Raw genomic sequence first — 18,195 nt, forward strand, 5'->3', positions numbered from 1 at the left:
TTGAAACTGTAGAGTTCTGAATTTGAATGCTTGGTGCCATTATTACTGATTGCTCTTTTAACTTGCAAGCGAACCACTTTGGATAAAGAATAGTACAGCTGTAACGTAAACCCAGTAACTGAATTAGCCACATGATTTAGCGCAACTGACTTGCATGGTCTTGAATACTGAACTGTCCCTTGCGATTGACTGGTTGGCGACCACTGATGTAGAGTAACTACAGCAAAATGTGTTTCATTTATTTACTCTGGGGAGATCTTATTTAACAATGAACACAGACCACTGACCTGTTTAAAGTTAATTGATTGGCAGATAGCTGTCATTTATCACCGTTGAGAAATGTTAATATTTTAAAATAATTTAGTTTTCAGTCTCATATCTCAGCTATGAGCATTAACATTTATCACCTCATTAATGATTTCTCTGTAGTGGGAACTGATGATAAGCTTCTGAGATTTAAATCTGTGGAGCTTTCATGAATGCTTGCTCCATTATGTAGATTAGTTTTTCAAGATTAATCAGCTTTGTCAAAGTAAACCCTAGTCAGAAAAACTTGACTTTATAGGTACAAATGTCCTGTATATTTACTCCAGCTGCACTGCTCCCCCTCACTGTATAGTGAACTGTAAATGTATGGTGAAGGACTCATTTGACCATAACACTTTCAAACACAATTCTGTAAAGAAGAGTTTTAGGTACCCTTCACTCTCAAATGTGCTTTAATCTCAGTACTTAGTGTAATTTAGCACTGCATCCATATTAATAACATGTGACTGGACAGTTCCAGCTCAGAATCTGATGACATCCTGCATCAAAACTGTCAGTCACCTGTGGCACTACATTGTTTTTCTTACACACCACACAATCACACAAGCAGGATCCTCACTGTAAGTGCACTTCCTACCACATCTTGCCATCTTTCTTACAGATCTAAATGTAGAGGTCACTCGGGTAACCGTTTCTATTAACTAATTATCTGCCATCTGTGCCCTTATAATGAACACTCTTTCAAAATCTCTTCCTTCACACTTTCCTCTTTCAGTTTTGATCCCAAATAGTGGTGAGCTCGACCTGCTCAAGACCTTTATACATGCCACGGAGAATGGCAGAGTTAACTACAAAATAAACATTCTGCAAAGTTTAGAATGTAAATAAATCAATGAATGAACAAATAGTATAATTCATTCATTCATTATCTGTAACCCTTATCCAGTTCAGGGTCGCGGTGGGTCCAGAGTCTACCTGGAATCATTGGGCGCAAGGCAGGAATACACCCTGGAGGGGGCGCCAGTCCTTCACAGGGTGACAGACTCCCAAATTCACACCGACACTTTTGAGTCACCAATCCACCTACCAATTGTGTGTTTTTGGAGCGTGGGAGGAAACTGGAGCCAAATATTATCAGCATTATTAAAATAAATACAGAAGCAGCTTAGAAGATGGATCCCAGAATGTGAGAATGTGGATTTTTGATGATGATCTCACCTCTGGCAAAGCAGCACATTTTCAATCTTGTGTGTAAAAGTATTTAATTAGAATTGACTTTATCACAAACTCTGGTTCCAGAGCATCTTGCCACCTCAGGCTGTTTCCACCACGTTCCTAATGGTTTTACACAGATTTTGACAGATTGTTGGTGGCAGACAGCCTTTAATTTTTTTTTAAGTGCATTTTTTGACCACCTTCAGTGCACTCCACAAAACCAGACAGCCCTTTAAATGATGTAACAGCTGAGTAATGCAAACATCTTTAGGCTCAACCTTAGCTTTTACACACATCCAGAGAATAAGACAGATCAACAGTCACTTTAGATCCAGAGTTATGTGGTTGATAATGGACTAAAAGGTACTGTCCAAACTATCAAGAGAATACAGCTGGTCAGCCATAAAGTAGCTATCAATCTGAAAGGTTTTGGAGACAACTGCGAGAGTTACTCAGTGAGAAAGTGTTCAAATGAGACAGAAACAATATTTTGATCATCATGCAGAGCACAGTGTGAGGCAAAAACCTAACCGTGCACACAGTAAAAGAAATGTTTTTCCTTAGTTAATGGTGGTGAAAGCAGTCCTGCTGAAGGAATCGTTCAGTACAGACTTTGAAGAAATTGAAAGGTGGATAAACAGAGCCTCACCAAAAACTCAAAAACCTAATCCCGCAGTTTTGCCGATTAGCAGCTGTGTGCTGTTAGGATGGATTCTGTTGCGGGAGTTGAATTCTAAGAGAGTATTAGTTATTTAAAGTGGCATTTTGTGCTGAATTTGGAGAAATTACTTCTGATATTAGTTGTGTTTAGAAGTGTAACGTGTTCTTGTTTGATTTGTTTACTACAAACCACTAAAAGCTTCTGAATTTAGCTAAAAATTGTTTACAACGACAATTAAATAATTTTGATTCCAACTTATATTTGTCTAAAAGTATCAAAATACTCCTTCTAATGCATTTAAATTAAGTCTTTTAACATGCTCCAATTGTTCACAGAAAAGCAAGTGAACATGTCCTCACCATGCCCAGTGCCAAGCATCAGATAAATCTGATAAAACACTGCTCTGAATATTCTATGTTTATGCTGCTTTCTCTTATCCCAACACACCTGAGCATTCTTAAGATACGGAAAGTGCCGATTTGTACAGGGCTCAAACCAACACTGAAGCGATAACTTGGAACAGAGTTTTCCATCCAGAACTAATCTCCCAACATCCAGATGTTAAGGCTTCACTAAGGCTCTTGTACCTAATACATCAACATTCTGTACACACTGATGTAAAGCCTGATGAAAGACTTAAAAGCCCTTTTATGAATCAGTAAGTACTCAATATTAAAATAAACACTTCCGATACCACGACTGATTTAGGCAACTCCACTAACATCTGGATGCTTCTGTTCAATATTTGAATAAAAGGTTTTACCCCAAATTCTCAAACAAAGGAACACTTATTCACAGGGTTGACACAAATGTAACAAGCAATGAGGGAGTAGGAATTTCCTTCCTACTCCTTAATTAACAAGTACTGATGAGCTAGCCTAGTCAAGGTCATATCTATTAGCTAAGCTCCAGTACCAGTTCATTCTAAGTGTGTGTGTGTGTCTCTACGTGAGGAGCAGAGGCAATTGCTCTAAGACTGCAAGTGAAGCTCAGCTTCCCCTAAAATGTGAAAAAATAAGTGATCAAATATATACTGTTGTGTGTACATGTCATTGAATAAATATGCACTACAACGCGCTCAACTTTTGTTCAGAATCAGCTTCTTATCACTGGTAAAGACGCGGCTTTCCTCTCAATCATTCCCGCAGCTTCACAGTGCTTTAAACAGTGAGTTCAAAGTGCAGCGAAACGAGACGAGTCATTGGATAAATGCTGGGCTTTGTCCCGCCCATCGGACGCTCAGCGTCTCTGGGGGGTCTATGGGGCAGTGGGCGGGCCTCGGCTGGCCCGGACGCTCAGCTTCTGCATGATGATTGGATGATCTGTCTGAGGCTGAATCCCTTTTTGATTGACAGCGAAATGAGCGAATCAGCGATCCTTTGGTGTAAAGATCCTTGGGAGCATTACATTTTCATTCTGTTCTGAGTTGAACCGGAGACTTTCTTAATCCTCTTAGCGGCATTCTCTTTGTTAAAAACGACTAGCTACAAATCGAGCTTCTATTTCTGGTGGGTTTTTTGTAGCTGCTTGTGTTTGGAGACTGACGTCTATCACTCTTTCTGACTTCTATCGCAGTTTCTGTCCAGCGGGTGCTGCTGAGCCCCTCCACCGTCACAAAGCACTCACAGGCGGACACACTTCACATGGGCCAAGGCCGTTTAAGCAGCCTAGCTCTGCTGGCCATTGAGAGGACACTAGTCAAGTCCCTGGAAAAGACGCCTTGTTGGTACGACAGGGTCACAGATCATTTTCTTAAAAAGGAACGGAGGGTAGAATTTACGTATAAATAAACCCACACATTTTATGATGTAGGCCGAAATCGAGCTTCCCCTCCTTGAAAGACCAGCATCCGCCACTGGTGTCTCATTTTTTAAGACAAAAATCCCCATAATTATAGGAAAACATTTAGAAACTTATGGGGTGCGTTAGTGGGTAATGACACACAACGCTCTTTAGAAAGTAATTATTGTTCGTTTGAAAAACAGATTAGTGTTATTCTGTGCACTAACAGAGGTCAGTGACTCTTAATAGTGATATCAGTGGTGATTTATGGTGTGTGTATATATTAGTCGCTGTCCAATTAAAAACATGTATCTTTTCTTGGTGGATTTTGTTTTTATTACATCACTGGAATGTAGCATCTGTCCTTTACATTATGTGAAAATTTCATGATGAACGAACCTATAGAAATCCTCCAAAATTACTTGGAATAAAATCTGTTTACATTGAATTAAGGTCAAAAAGGTTTTCCCCTCTCCTCTTTTGGGGATATACATGTTTTTAATGGGAAAGCAACTATGTATGTACTCACAAATTTACCCAGATCAAGTCTACCCAGAATCACTGGGCACACGAAAGAATAACAACCTATTTGTTTCCTTAACTATATAAAACAAAGGGCGGCATGGTGGAGCAGCAGGTAGGTGTCGCAGTCACACAGCTGCAGGGTCCTGGAGGTTGTGGGTTCGAGTCCCACTCTGGGTGACTGTCTGTGAGGAGTGTGGTGTGTTCTCCCTGTGTCGGAGTGGGTTTCCTCCGGGTGACTGTCTGTGAGGAGTGTGGTGTGTTCTCCCTGTGTCTGCGTGGGTTTCCTCCGGGTGACTGTCTGTGAGGAGTGTGGTGTGTTCTCCCTGTGTCTGCGTGGGTTTCCTCCGGGTGACTGTCTGTGAGGAGTGTGGTGTGTTCTCCCTGTGTCTGCGTGGGTTTCCTCCGGGTGACTGTCTGTGAGGAGTGTGGTGTGTTCTCCCTGTGTCGGTGTGGGTTTCCTCCGGGTGACTGTCTGTGAGGAGTGTGGTGTGTTCTCCCTGTGTCGGTGTGGGTTTCCTCCGGGTGACTGTCTGTGAGGAGTGTGGTGTGTTCTCCCTGTGTCTGCGTGGGTTTCCTCCGGGTGACTGTCTGTGAGGAGTGTGGTGTGTTCTCCCTGTGTCTGCGTGGGTTTCCTCCGGGTGACTGTCTGTGAGGAGTGTGGTGTGTTCTCCCTGTGTCTGCGTGGGTTTCCTCCGGGTGACTGTCTGTGAGGAGTGTGGTGTGTTCTCCCTGTGTCGGTGTGGGTTTCCTCCGGGTGACTGTCTGTGAGGAGTGTGGTGTGTTCTCCCTGTGTCGGTGTGGGTTTCCTCCGGGTGACTGTCTGTGAGGAGTGTGGTGTGTTCTCCCTGTGTCTGCGTGGGTTTCCTCCGGATGCTCCGGTTTCCTCCCACCCTCAAAAAAAAAAAAAACCACACACGTTGGTAGGTGGATTGGAGACTCAAAAAGTGTCCGTAGGTGTGCGTGTGTGCGTCGCCCTGTGAAGGACTGGCGCCCCCTCCAGGGTGTGTTCCTGCCTTGCACCCAATGATTCCAGGTAGGCTCTGGACCCACCGCGACCCTGAACTGGATAAGAGTTACAGATAATGAATGAATGAAAGTTTAAAAATGGCAAACGAAAATAATTAGTCACTGAATACTTTTAGATAATCAGTATCTACTTATTTGAAGTATGAATATATTACAAACGAAAAATACAAATGGTATGATGAGACTTGTCTGGCGTGAAACAAGCTTAAGACCAATAGAGAATTTAACTGACATTAGCTAGGACTGCAGTCTCAAAGATGATTAAATAACATTTAAAAAGGGCATGAGCTACCTTTATAATTGCTGAATGAACCCGAAACAGACTCTCTCAAACGCTGGCTCCTTGTTGGCTGGAGAAGGCAGTGAATATATCTGTAAAAATGTCCTCTCCTCAGGGTATTCTGCACTCTGCTGCACTTTCTCTGAAACCTAGATAAGATAAAGTTGAATTTTGCAGAATAAATTTTCAAACTGAATATTCAGACTGAAGTAATATCCGGCAGTTAATAAAAGGTTATTTTTAAATTAAAGTTTTGGGATTACATTCGGGTTACAGATAACTTTTAATTACATTTTCCCCACAGTGATGATATTACTGGTGTGGGTAGAGTTCACATGAATATTTCACTGTTTTAAAGTACAAACTGTTAAAATTGTATTCATCCAATTATTCAATTAAATTTGTTCTTTTATTTCAGCAGCATTTGTCAGTTAAATAGTGACAGGTATTTCTCAGGGCACATCTTTCCATTCATTCATTCATTATCTGTAACCCTTATCCAGTTCAGGGTCGCGGTGGGTCCAGAGCCTACCTGGAATCATTGGGCACAAGGCAGGAATACACCCTGGATGGGGCGCCATTCCTTCACAGGGCAACACAGACAAACACACATACAGACATTTTTTGAGTCGCCAATCCACCTACCAACATGTTTTTTTTGTTGTTTTTTTTGGAGCATGGGAGGAAACCGGAACACTCGGAGGAAACCCGAACACTCGGAGGAAACCCACGCAGACACAGGGAGAACACACCAACTCCTCACAGACAGTCACCCGGAGGAAACCCACGCAGACACAGGGAGAACACACCAACTCCTCACAGACAGTCACCCGGAGGAAACCCACGCAGACACAGGGAGAACACACCAACTCCTCACAGACAGTCACCCGGAGGAAACCCACACGGACACGGGGAGAACACACCACACTCCTCACAGACAGTCACCCGGAGGAAACCCACGCAGACACAGGGAGAACACACCACACTCCTCACAGACAGTCACCCGGAGGAAACCCACGCAGACACAAGGAGAACACACCACACTCCTCACAGACAGTCACCCGGAGGAAACCCACACAGACACAGGGAGAACACACCACACTCCTCACAGACAGTCACCCGGAGCGGGAATCGAACCCACAACCTCCAGGTCCCTGGAGCTGTGTGACTGCGACCCACCATGCCCCACACATCATTCCAACAGCATCCAATTTAAATAAGATCTCTCCACCACAGTCTGTTTGTGAGAAGAACTATGGAGAAACGACAGGTCAAAGAGCTTGCTCCAGATATACCCAACATATCAGGCCAAAGCATCAAGAAACCTTCATTCATACAACAGAAAGGTTTGGTTACGTAGATACAGTCACATAAACGCCTTATTTTTTCTATAGGAAACCCCACCTAGAATGTGTCTGTCCAGCTGCCACTGTTGGTGGAATGTTCCTGACCATTGAAGAGCAGTGTGATCGGTGCGAAAGGGGACTTTCTGTAAAACGTCAGTAGTGTCTGTCTGTTGGCTGTTGCTGAAGTTAAAAGGGACTTCCCAGCACTGCTCAACTTCACATGACGGAGAGGTTAACCCACCCACTCTCTTCTGTTTGTAAAATGTTGATTCTCTGTTAATTGGATTCTTACCTCTGTTGTATTCCTGTAGGTGGGATCCTTGTATAGCAGCTCCTGCAGAACAAGAGAAAACATGACCAATGCTATGCAAACAAGCTCATGTAAATGTCTGTATTGCAAGTCACTGAGAATAAGTTCTTTGTGTTTTCACCTCTGAATAACCCTCATAACGGTTTGGTCCAGAAGGTAAGAAGCTATAAAAGAATATCCAATCTTTAAAAAAGTCTCTTAAAACTGTTCATTCGTGGGTTTGAACCAAATACCACCCTCCTCTCCTCTGCTCTCCTCCATCGAACAAGCACATCTATAGCTTATTGGAATTCCATGTGTTCGCCCAGTGTTATATCTCGTATCAAAGCAAACAAGTTTTCCTACAACAGCTTGGGTGCTCAAACCGATCTAGTCCCAGTTTTGTTCTCCAGTGCTGTTTCAGCAACCCATGGTGAATCATTTGAACCTCAGAGAGAATCTGATGTCTTTGATGGTGACACACGCGTCCTCTGAGACCAGCAGATCATTCGGCCTTTGATAGAACGGCGCAATTATTCCCTGCTATGCTCATTAATTGAAGAAACTCATAATTGCCCTTGATATCTTGCAGACCAGAGGAGTGATTCATTTCTGATTCAAGTCATCGCTGCCACCGGTCCCAAAACACCTCAGTATAATGTTCTCCCTCCCTGCTCGCACGGACGCCGATCAAGCAGTGGGATCTGTAATGAATGAGTGCTAACATTCATTCTGCACATGTGGGACTTGTGGTCAATATCGGTAAAGTGATTAAATGTTTCGTCTGATTTAAGACGTGAGACGCTTAGTTATTGGGCTCCTCTTCTCTAAGAAAAGTTAAGGATATTCATTAAATTAGGCATGACTTTTTTTCTTAACAAATTGTTGAATCTTTACTTCCCGTGATATTTAAATGTATAGCAGCCTGTCGTTCCTCTGTTGTTTTTGTGAAGGGAAGTTGAACCAAGCACAGTTGCGGCACACTAATTTCAGAGCTCTGCCAACAATGGTGTTTTTTGCTAGTTTTTGAAAGCTCTCCCTCTTTAAATTACGGATAACTGCAACATGACAACTCAGGGAAAAATACTGCGCAAATTAGAAACCGAATTTTCACCGGTTAAGAAGAAAATTAAGGACACTTCTTTCTCGCTGGAAGAACTGAATGCGGCCATCTTAAAAAGCGTTAAGCAAGCGCTCCTCGGGCAACAAAGCAGGCCGAATTCTCCGATTCCCGTGGCAGTAGCTGATGCTTTAAGCAACGCTCTGTCTCCTTAACTAGAATTACTCAAAAACGGAATAAAGGAAATTACAGCCAGTCTTCAGTATGCTCGTGATGAACTGGATTGTCATAGCAAATCCATCAACCACCTACAGACCCGGGTCGACCACATTCAGCAGGCAGCTCGCACAGACCGGGACCGACTACAGGAGCAGGCGCGTGAAGTTGATAAACTGCGAGCTAAGTTCATCGATATGGAAGACCGGAGCCACAGGAACAACGTGAAACTAGTGGGTTTACCCGAGTCCAATGCTATATCCTTTCTTCAGGAGTATTTGCCAAAATGGATTCCCGCACTGGCCGGTCGTGAGATCCAAATAGAGAGAGCTCATCCCGTAAGAGAAGGCAACAACAACTTCGACTGCTTAACTACAAAGATAGACAAGCAGTGCTGACCGGCGAGGAATGCACACCCTACTTTCAACCGACAGTTTGAAGGAAAACTCACAACATGATGCATCCATCATACACCTGTGTTTCCTCTAGGGCTATTTCTGCAGCAAGATGTGGGTTGATATGGGCTTTCTATTGTTGGTCAAGTCTAGGCTCAGCAGTGTTAGGAGGCAATAAAATTAAGTCAGTGGAGAACCTGAAATGTACTGAATGACCGTTATCCCATCAATAGTTTTTTTTCTTGAATATTCAAGCATGACAATAGCATGTTTACATTCTCCGTCGCCATTTCAAGTCTTACTAGCTGGCTACATTAGCATGTACATGTACACACAGGTGTTAAATACAGAAATAACTAAACAAAACCACACGGTATTCACACAATCTTAACATCTATGAAAGACTGAGGGGGGGTGTGTGTTTTCATTTTCTTGTCACAGGTTCATATTGTGGGGCTGTTTTGCTTGGAAAGGAGATGAAAGAGGAGGATTATTTAGAAATACTGAAGCAACTGGGCAAGAAATGACCTAAAAGGTTGAATCTTGGTTGTAAATACGCCTTCTAGCAGGACCAGAATTCTAAGCATTCCTCCAAAGCTGTAATAAAAAGACTTAAGGGCAATGAAAATTTGAGTTTGAAGGTGAATTACATAGTTTCAGGACTTAAAACAAAAGATGCTATTAATTACATTATCAAATTACCATATATTTTTCCTTAGTTAATTTATCTACAGGCTCTGAGGAAAAGCCTTATGTTTCATGCAACATTTCATGTAGTCTTGCTTAATAAAGAACACATGTCTAATTGTATACAGGTTCCTGTTCATGAAATTAAAGTACAGTGGAACCTCTACTGAAGAACGCCTATACTAATGAACTTTCCAAGATACGAACCGGGCATTTGAATATTTTTTGCCTCCACCAACGAACCACGACTCTAGAAACGAACCCGAGCCTCCTCCGAGCTGGCGCTGGAAATGGCCACTGACCCCAATAGGCGAGTCTCCCAGCGCCCCCAGACTTGAGTGAGCGTTTAAGATTAGCACATTGTAGCTTTAGCAATTTAGCATTAGTGTAAATAGCAGACATCGAAATTCGTGCTAAGTTAAGCCGTATCTACGCTTCGTCTCCCCACATTCACCGCCTACTCTCCGTTATTCCACCCGCCCCCCACCTCCTGTCATACAGCCAGTGCCTGTGTTACTGCTCCAGCCAGTCGTCACGTCTTCAAGGTAGCGATGTGTAACCACTTACAACTTTATTATTTCTTTTTTATTACTGTTTCCACTGTATTTCTCTACATGTATTTTTTACTAATTTGAGAGTGTTGTAAACATATATCAGTGCAAAAAGGGTGAGTTTCGGGGCGGGGGCTGGAACGCATTAATCACTTTTCCATTATTTTAAATGGGGAAAATTGACTCGAGAAACAAACTTTTCCACTTTCGAACCGGGTCACGGAACGGATCAAGTTCGTAGGTAGAGGTTCCACTGTATCATGAAAAAGTTGATTTCAGTAATTCCATTAAAACAGTGAAACTTGTATATTACACTCATTCATTACACACCGACTGATATATTTCAAGTGTTTATTTATTTTAATTTGATGATTATAACTGACAACTAATGAAAACCATTCCCAAGTCAAATCACCAGCTAGAGCCTCTAGGGGAATAAAATTCGAGAATAGAAATGAGAACGAATTTTGAGTGAAATTTTGATGCAGTTTTTTTGTTTACACATACACTTGCGAATTATTTACATTTTACAAATGTTTTACATTTTTTGACTTGTGTTTTTCACCCACTGGTACATGATCTAAACCAGATTAAACATATTCCAAAAATTCCAGTTGATGTTTTATAACTGTTGTCTATAATAATTGTGTCGCCAACTGTGATTAAAGCAGCAACAAGGTCCAAAAGCAACAGCACTGATTTTTCGCCTGCATCAGTGTTTATAAAATAAGGGCTGGGATGTGGCTGAGCACTTCTCTGGAATTTATCAAAGCATTTTATTAAAGAAAATTATTTAGCTGCTTTTAAAAGAGAGAAAGGAGATGTTAGCTGTTCAGCACAGAGGCACGAAGACAGCGGGGCTGGGTAACTACAGTTTTCAGGGAAGATACCTGACAAACGGAGATAAATGTTATTTGCTGTAGAAAATTATCTTTGAGAAAATATCCTGGTAATGGGTCAAGGCAGCAGGAGGACGATTTTAGTCTCTGCGGTTTTCTCAAGATTATTATCTATTACTGTGCTGAAAAGAGATGTAACTAGATTCTTTCGGTGCAGACTGCACACAGAGGTGTGGCTACACTTTCTGGCCTGGGGGGTTTTATGGTGTGTGTGATACTTTCAATTTTATCTTGAAAAAATGACAAATATTTCTAGGTTTATTGAAAGTAGTTCAGGAGCTTTAACTAGTGGAGGCTTTCATAATCTGTCAGCAATGATGAAAAGATCATGGGAGGTATTGATATTTTTATTCATGTCTGAAAAGAATTCTGAAGGCTCTGTCTGTAAATGTCACGGTAAATTTGAAGGCTGGCTATTGTCCACATGCATTCAGCTTGCCTGCAATTCTTCTGAGGGATTTTGCAGCTATGTTTTTGCCAGGAATTTTCCAAATCTTTTCAGACACCAGCTCTCATCAAAGACAATTGCAAGTTGTGGATTACACGGTCTATACAGATGTCAAAATCACATTTGTCAAACTCATTGGAAAAGACAAAGCAGTTCTTTAAAGTCATTTACGAGCTGTCCAAACAGTTAGCAAAGTTTGAGGCGTACCGTTCAATACACTACATAGATTCTCAACTAAAGAGAATTACCCTGCTGTTAAGACAAAAGCTGCTCCCCTATCTTTCTGTTTACTCTGGATGCAGGATGAAACAAAAACAAAGAAAGGACTGATTTAAGGTGAACACTAGTGCTATTATAGCTGACCAAGTTTCATTAAGAATCTTCAATTTCAGGCCATTTTTAAAAAGAGTAACTTTGTTTCTAACAATAGCCCTCTGGAGACTGGTGTGGTACATACTGAAGAGTAGATCGATTTGTACCAGTATTTCTGAGCATTGAGCAATCTGCACTGCAGGGATCCTGTATATCATTTTTTCCCCCCCAATCGCTGCTATCACAACACAAAGCATGTTTTGCTGTGTGTCATCAGGGTCCATAAGAGACACAGTTGGTAGTGGCCTCAATGCTTTGCCAGGTCAGAGAACAGGGTGGTGGTAGTGCACTGGCTGATGCGGTTGAGGCGTGTTGTCTATAAAACACTGATCCTCACATGCTGAGAGCAATTTCCTATTTCCTGTATCTATGATCGGAAATACATCACAGCTCACATTCTACGGTCTGTTTGATCTATCCGCTTGGTAAGTGTGACGCCATGCTGTTATGTTGTTTCCAAGTCCAATCGCACATTCAGTCCCTCGTCATACATTCATAAGACGTGTGTTTACTGTTTGAATAAAGCTGAATGTCTCAGTCACGTCTGTGATATCAGTTCAGAATAATGAATAAATTAAATGTAAATGTCTTTGGCAGCACAATTCTATATTCACAGCTCATTCTGATGTGCGTGAGCTGTTGTGCCGACTGCTGCTATGTCTCTTGGAGCAGAGGCACCGCAGAGAGTAAACTGTGTTTTCAGCGATTATCGTCTACAAGAAATAGCTATTTGTCACTAGATTTGGTGCTGAGAAGTGAGCAGACTTTTGAGAAGCGAGCGCAAACTTCAGAAGCGAGGAAAAAAGTGGAGCGTGCACTGAAAACAGAAACGAGAGCGTGGCGCTACAGGAAGCGAGCACGGTGCTTGTTTTTCTGCTCTCGCTGTCGCTGTTTTCGCTCGGTTTTCTTGTTTCTGTGCGCTCGTTGAGTCTGACTTGCTCGATTTAGTGTTGTTTTTGCGCTCTCGCATTAAAGACATTGATCTCACTTCATAGAAATGTTCCAGAGTTTCTCCTGCACGCACTGTACAAGCACTGCGCGCCATGCCTGAAACACCTTTCATCTCCCGCTGCGAGCACGCACCTGAGGCAGAATATGTCCCGCTGTGAGCTGAATGTGTGAACAACTGCTTGGGAATATCTCCAGACCCCATGTTTCTCTAGAAATTCTCCGAAGTGCATGTGTGAAAGAGGCGTAAGTTGGCCATGCTGAGCAGCGGTTTCACAAGGTCAAAACATCACGGATTGGATTGCCAGCGTCCATGCAGTGGTGCATCAAAGCTTACATCCTAACTTTGTTTGCTCCGTGGGCTGAACTGGGTCCAGGCATGGTGGACACTACAACCGTTCATGTTGTTTGTGCTGCCCATGCTGAGTTTTCTTGGGATGAAACCTCAACCCTAAATGACATCGTTGGGCTAAGCTGATCGAGGTGCATCATGCCGAGTTTCTTCCAGAATCAGAACTGAGGCCTGAGGGTCAACTTCAGGTGCAGATAAGTGGCAGAATGGGAAAAGAGAGAGCTCTCTCTCATTAGTACACCTTCATTCTACAGGTCCTGTGGAGGCAGTTGTAAGCAGGCATGAAATCAGGCATGAAGTGGCCAATGGATGTTTTAATTTTCAACTTGCTGAGAGAACTGCAGTTGTCCCTGAAGCCCTATTTCAATATATCAGAGGTTTCTCTAAAACTTTCCTTTCCCCCGTAAATTAATAAAATATTATTAACGAGCCGGTGAACGGCTGGAATTTCAGGACGTTTGTCTTTGATGCCTGAGACTGTAGTCCCTACAGGAGACAGCATAATATTTTGTTACCTGCATGTCTGACTACTGAGTCTCATACAGTCATCCCCATACTAATGAGTGCGCCAGTGCTTTGCAGGCCTCATGGCTCTACTTGCTAGCTGCTTTGACATCTCCCATGCCAGTTCCCTTCATGCCATTTGCATGTACAAATCTAATTCTGATGGGTCCATTTATGCTGTGTATGCTTTCATTAAGATATTCTTGGTCAGTATGCAAGCTTAGCGCTGAACTGTTCATTAAAAAGCAGAATATCATTATGTGATGTCCTGGGGTTTATGTACTCAATAGCCATTAGTGACAGTCCAAACTTTTTTCTTTAGCTTTCAGGAGAGGTAGAAGTGCTATGAATATTCTGGTTCAGTGTAGTTTTTTTCGGAAGTACTGTGTCAGTCTGAGTAGCAGGATGATTGAAAGGCTCTGGGAGCCATGGCTTTGAGAGTTGCCAGGCAGCCCAATTCAATGTGCCCAGCACAGAAAAAAGTGTGGAAAATAAAATTGCAGAGAAGAGATTGTCTATCACCTGCAAATACTATGTTGGGTATTCTTTTGTGTTTTTCCCTGTAGTTCTAAGGGTCACATATTCTGATAGCATCTATCAGTAAAGTGACCATGACGACTGGGCCTCTTGTGCTGGTGACGTTACGGGCAAAAATCACACATCACTGACAAAGACAGATACAGTGCAACCTCTACTAACGAACTTTCCAAGATATGAACCGGGCATTTGAATATTTTTTGCCTCCACCAATGAACCACGACTCTAGAAACGAACCCGAGCCTCCTCCGAGCCGGCGGCTGGAAATGGCCACTGACCCCAATAGGCGAGTCTCACAGCGCCCCCAGACTTGAGTGAGCTTTTAAGATCAGCACATTGTAGCTTTAGCAATTTAGCATTAGTGTAAATAGCAGACATCGAAATTCGTGCTAAGTTAAGCCGTATCTACGCTTCGTCTCCCCACATTCACCGCCTACTGTCCGTTATTCCACCCCCCACCTCCCAGTCCTCCAGCCAGTGCCTGTGTTACTCCTCCAGCCAGTCGTCACGTCTTCAAGGTAGCGATGTGTAACCACTTACAACTTTATTATTTCTTTTTTATTACTGTTACCACTGTACCACATGCTACATGTATTTTTTTACTAATATGAGAGTGTTGTAAACATATATCAGTGCAAAAAGGGTGACTTTCGGGGTGGGGGCTGGAACGCATTAATTGCTTTTCCGTTATTTTAAATGGGGAAAATTGACTGGAGAAACTAACTTTTCCACTTACGAACCGGGTCACGGAACGGATCAAGTTCGTAGGTAGAGGTTCGACTGTACAAACAAAACCAGACAACTGTAGTTTTGCAGAACCACCACTGGCTACACAGATTTTTTCACATAAGATTGATTAATATTGTAAAAGCTGGCAGTCTATAATGTGGATCTCTAAATTTGAAGTTGTCTGGAGTAATTCAGACTTGAGGGTAGTGTCCTGTGTTTCATGCAACATTTCCTAATAACTGACACAAGGCTTACCAGATTTTCACAGAGCTCGGGGTTAAAAGGAACAAAGAGGGCAAATGAGAGACATACAAATGCATAGCCAGCATATTCTTCAAATGTGTGTACATGAACCAGCCTAAAGCCCTGCCTCTTCAACGCCCAAGTATACCTTTAAACGGTCAATGCAAATGAATATTTAAATATGACGTTCCCCATTCATTTTTGCGACCAAAGACAAAAAAAGAGAAACTTTGGAAACCGTGTGTTAGAGGTTTTTTTTGTTGGGGCGAGAAAAAATGTGCTGTTTAGTGGCTTCAATAGTAGCATTACAAACAGACACGTTAGTTAAATGACAACATGTGGCTGCAGCAGTAAACAGATCTCTGAAAATCTTATTTGTCCGTTAGCTAGGTCTTAGTAGTGCCATAAAAGCCAGGGATTCCCGCAGAAATTGGGTAGTCTGTTGAGACGGGGAGCATACCCTTTGCTGTGTAGTAAACTATCGCTTCAGTAATACCACGCCACTTCGTACTTAGCTAATGAAGCTTGCAATGCTGTCTGAACTGGTTTAGTGGAACTGTACTGGGACGTGAATACTTCAGAACAGTAGCTGCAGCACCTCAGAGTTTAACAGCTTTGTACAGAAGTGTGTGCTGCTGTTGTAAGTGGTGAAATAGGCTGGGAGCCCCCTCCACATTCTACCTCCTTTTGGCATTCCCTGCAGACAGCCGGTTCTGCTACTCATCTGACCGGTAAAATCTGAATCATTTACATATAACATGGCTCCATTTTGTGTGTGTGTGTGAGAGAGAGAGAGAGAGAGAGAAAACGCAGGTGGGGGCAGGGCTGTGAGCAGAGCCTAGAATATCCCTGTACAATCTTTACACTTTTAAAAACGTAAAATATCGATATAAATGATATAGCCTCACTCCATACCCCGCTCTGTTCTACCTCAATATATTTTAATATATCGATAAATCGCCCAGCCCTAGCTTTTCCCCATCCATCACTGTTCGCTACAGAAACCTACGTGCAATTGTCAAACAATGCATAAAGCCACGCACAAACACATTGGAAGCCTTGATAAGAAACTGTACAAATTGCATGAAACAAATTGTGGGGGTGAAGGGGGGGTGGGGGGTGTAGAGGACGTTTTCAAACTAAAGCACTACTGCAGGGAACCTTGAAAGGCATTATAAAACAGACAGTTCTGGTCCTAAAATATGATTGGCTGAGCCGTATTCAAAGCCGTTGTAAAACATACAATACATGCACACCTCTGACCGCTTCACATCCGAACATCAGAATTCCACATGAAATGTGCCACTGTTTTAACACTAGACAGGTTTTTCAGAACCTGGGGCCACCCCACCGTTTCTTGCAGCCCATTGGTAGATTATTAGATACCCTTTCTTATGTAAATGAAGCATAGTAGAGGAGCACTCTCCAAATATCTATGTCCTTTGGTTTATCTTTGCTGTTCTTATTGCACCACACATTTACATACACACACACACAGAGAGAGAGAGATTACAGTCAGTCTAGACTAATTGCTTTCTTGGCTATAGTTTACTTTAGAATTGCTTTTTTAATGTTTTTGTTTCCTTTATACTTTGGATTTGATTAACTGGTTAATTTCTCTGCCCTGTTGGAGAAACATTTCCCTTTTTATTGAACTAAGCAGAGTCTGTCATTTGGCTGGGACCGAGCAAACGAGCATTCACCAACTCGAATAGCTCCTGCCATTCACGCCCCACGCATTTTCACCTGAAGCCATGTTTTTATGAGTCCGTACAGACGCGGTGGAATCATTACTTTTTCTTACTGCCACCAGTTTGGAGAAAACTAAACCCGCAATAGCTTTGCTGAATTCCATGGATGACTACGAGGAACTGTCTTTGGCAATAGAGGATTCCGATACTGGGTCAACAGAAGACAGCAGCTCAACGGATGATGAGAACAGCTGTCCTCCCCGAAAGAAAAGTTTGAAAAGACAGGCAGAGGGGGAAAAAAAAAAAAACACCGCAGCTCCAAGACTTACAGCAAAAATGGTATACTTTGGGAGGGAATCTGTGTTGAACATGTTCATAACAGTGAATCCATCCCAAATCTGACTTTCTGCGAAACCGCCGGAGCACACCAAGGTATCGTTGATTGTTTTCAGTTCGTTTTCTCTGATATTTTATTATGCATTATAAATTCTTCAAATGCGCTTTTGAAGGTCGTATTTATGGGAGTTTGTTTTAGTGTTTGGGCACCAGTTCTGTTCCAGACTGCATGAGTGTTTATGTTCAATATAAAACATTAAAACCAGAATAATTACAGGGAAAAAAATACCTCAACAATATATTGTAAAACAAAAAATAAATAAAAAAAAAAAGAATCAAACAACTAAAAAAATAAAAATGTGTATGGGTGAATAAATAAATAATACCAAAATACCGTGAGGAGTTTGGTGTGTTTTCCCCTTGTCCGCGTGGGTTTCCTCCCACAGTCCAAAAACATGCATTGGTAGGTGGATTGGCGACTCAAATGCGTGTGTGAGGCTGTGTTGCCCTGTGAAGGACTGGCGCCACCTCCAGGGTGTGTTCCTGCTTTGTACCCAATGATTCCAGGTAGGCTCTGTACCCTGAACTGGATAAAGATAACGAATGAATGAATGAATGAAACCAAAATAATATGCTCATTTTTACTGTTATTTATTTATTTAATTCTAACAGCATTGGACAAGGAGCTTTGTGTTTGATAAACAGAGAGATGCTTAGGATCATCACGGCCTGCACAGTCCATGAAGCCCACAGATAAGACCTAAGCTGGAGCCTTTCTGTCAGCGAGCTCATGGCTTTTCTGGCAGTTCTGCTTCTACACGCAACTCTCCGGAGAA

At 42.3% G+C, this 18,195-nt stretch overlaps 1 long non-coding RNA gene across 2 annotated transcripts in view; it reads right to left on the minus strand.

Annotated features, from left to right (window-relative positions):
- LOC136664392 (uncharacterized) overlaps window positions 1–17,935 on the minus strand; it is an 88,119-nt gene extending 70,184 nt beyond the window's left edge. The window contains exons 1-4 of one of the 2 annotated variants that reach the window (XR_010795136.1): window positions 17,754–17,935; window positions 7,395–7,436; window positions 5,769–5,905; window positions 5,257–5,341 (exon numbers count right to left, since the gene is read on the minus strand). This is a non-coding gene — a long non-coding RNA (uncharacterized lncRNA). Of the gene's footprint in view, window positions 1–5,256; window positions 5,342–5,768; window positions 5,906–7,394; window positions 7,437–17,753 lie in introns of those variants that run through there. The other variant, XR_010795137.1, reaches the window with a different exon arrangement.
- Window positions 17,936–18,195: the final 260 nt, after the last annotated feature.

This window comes from Hoplias malabaricus, chromosome 13, assembly GCF_029633855.1.
Source record: "Hoplias malabaricus isolate fHopMal1 chromosome 13, fHopMal1.hap1, whole genome shotgun sequence".
NCBI lineage: Eukaryota > Metazoa > Chordata > Actinopteri > Characiformes > Erythrinidae > Hoplias > Hoplias malabaricus.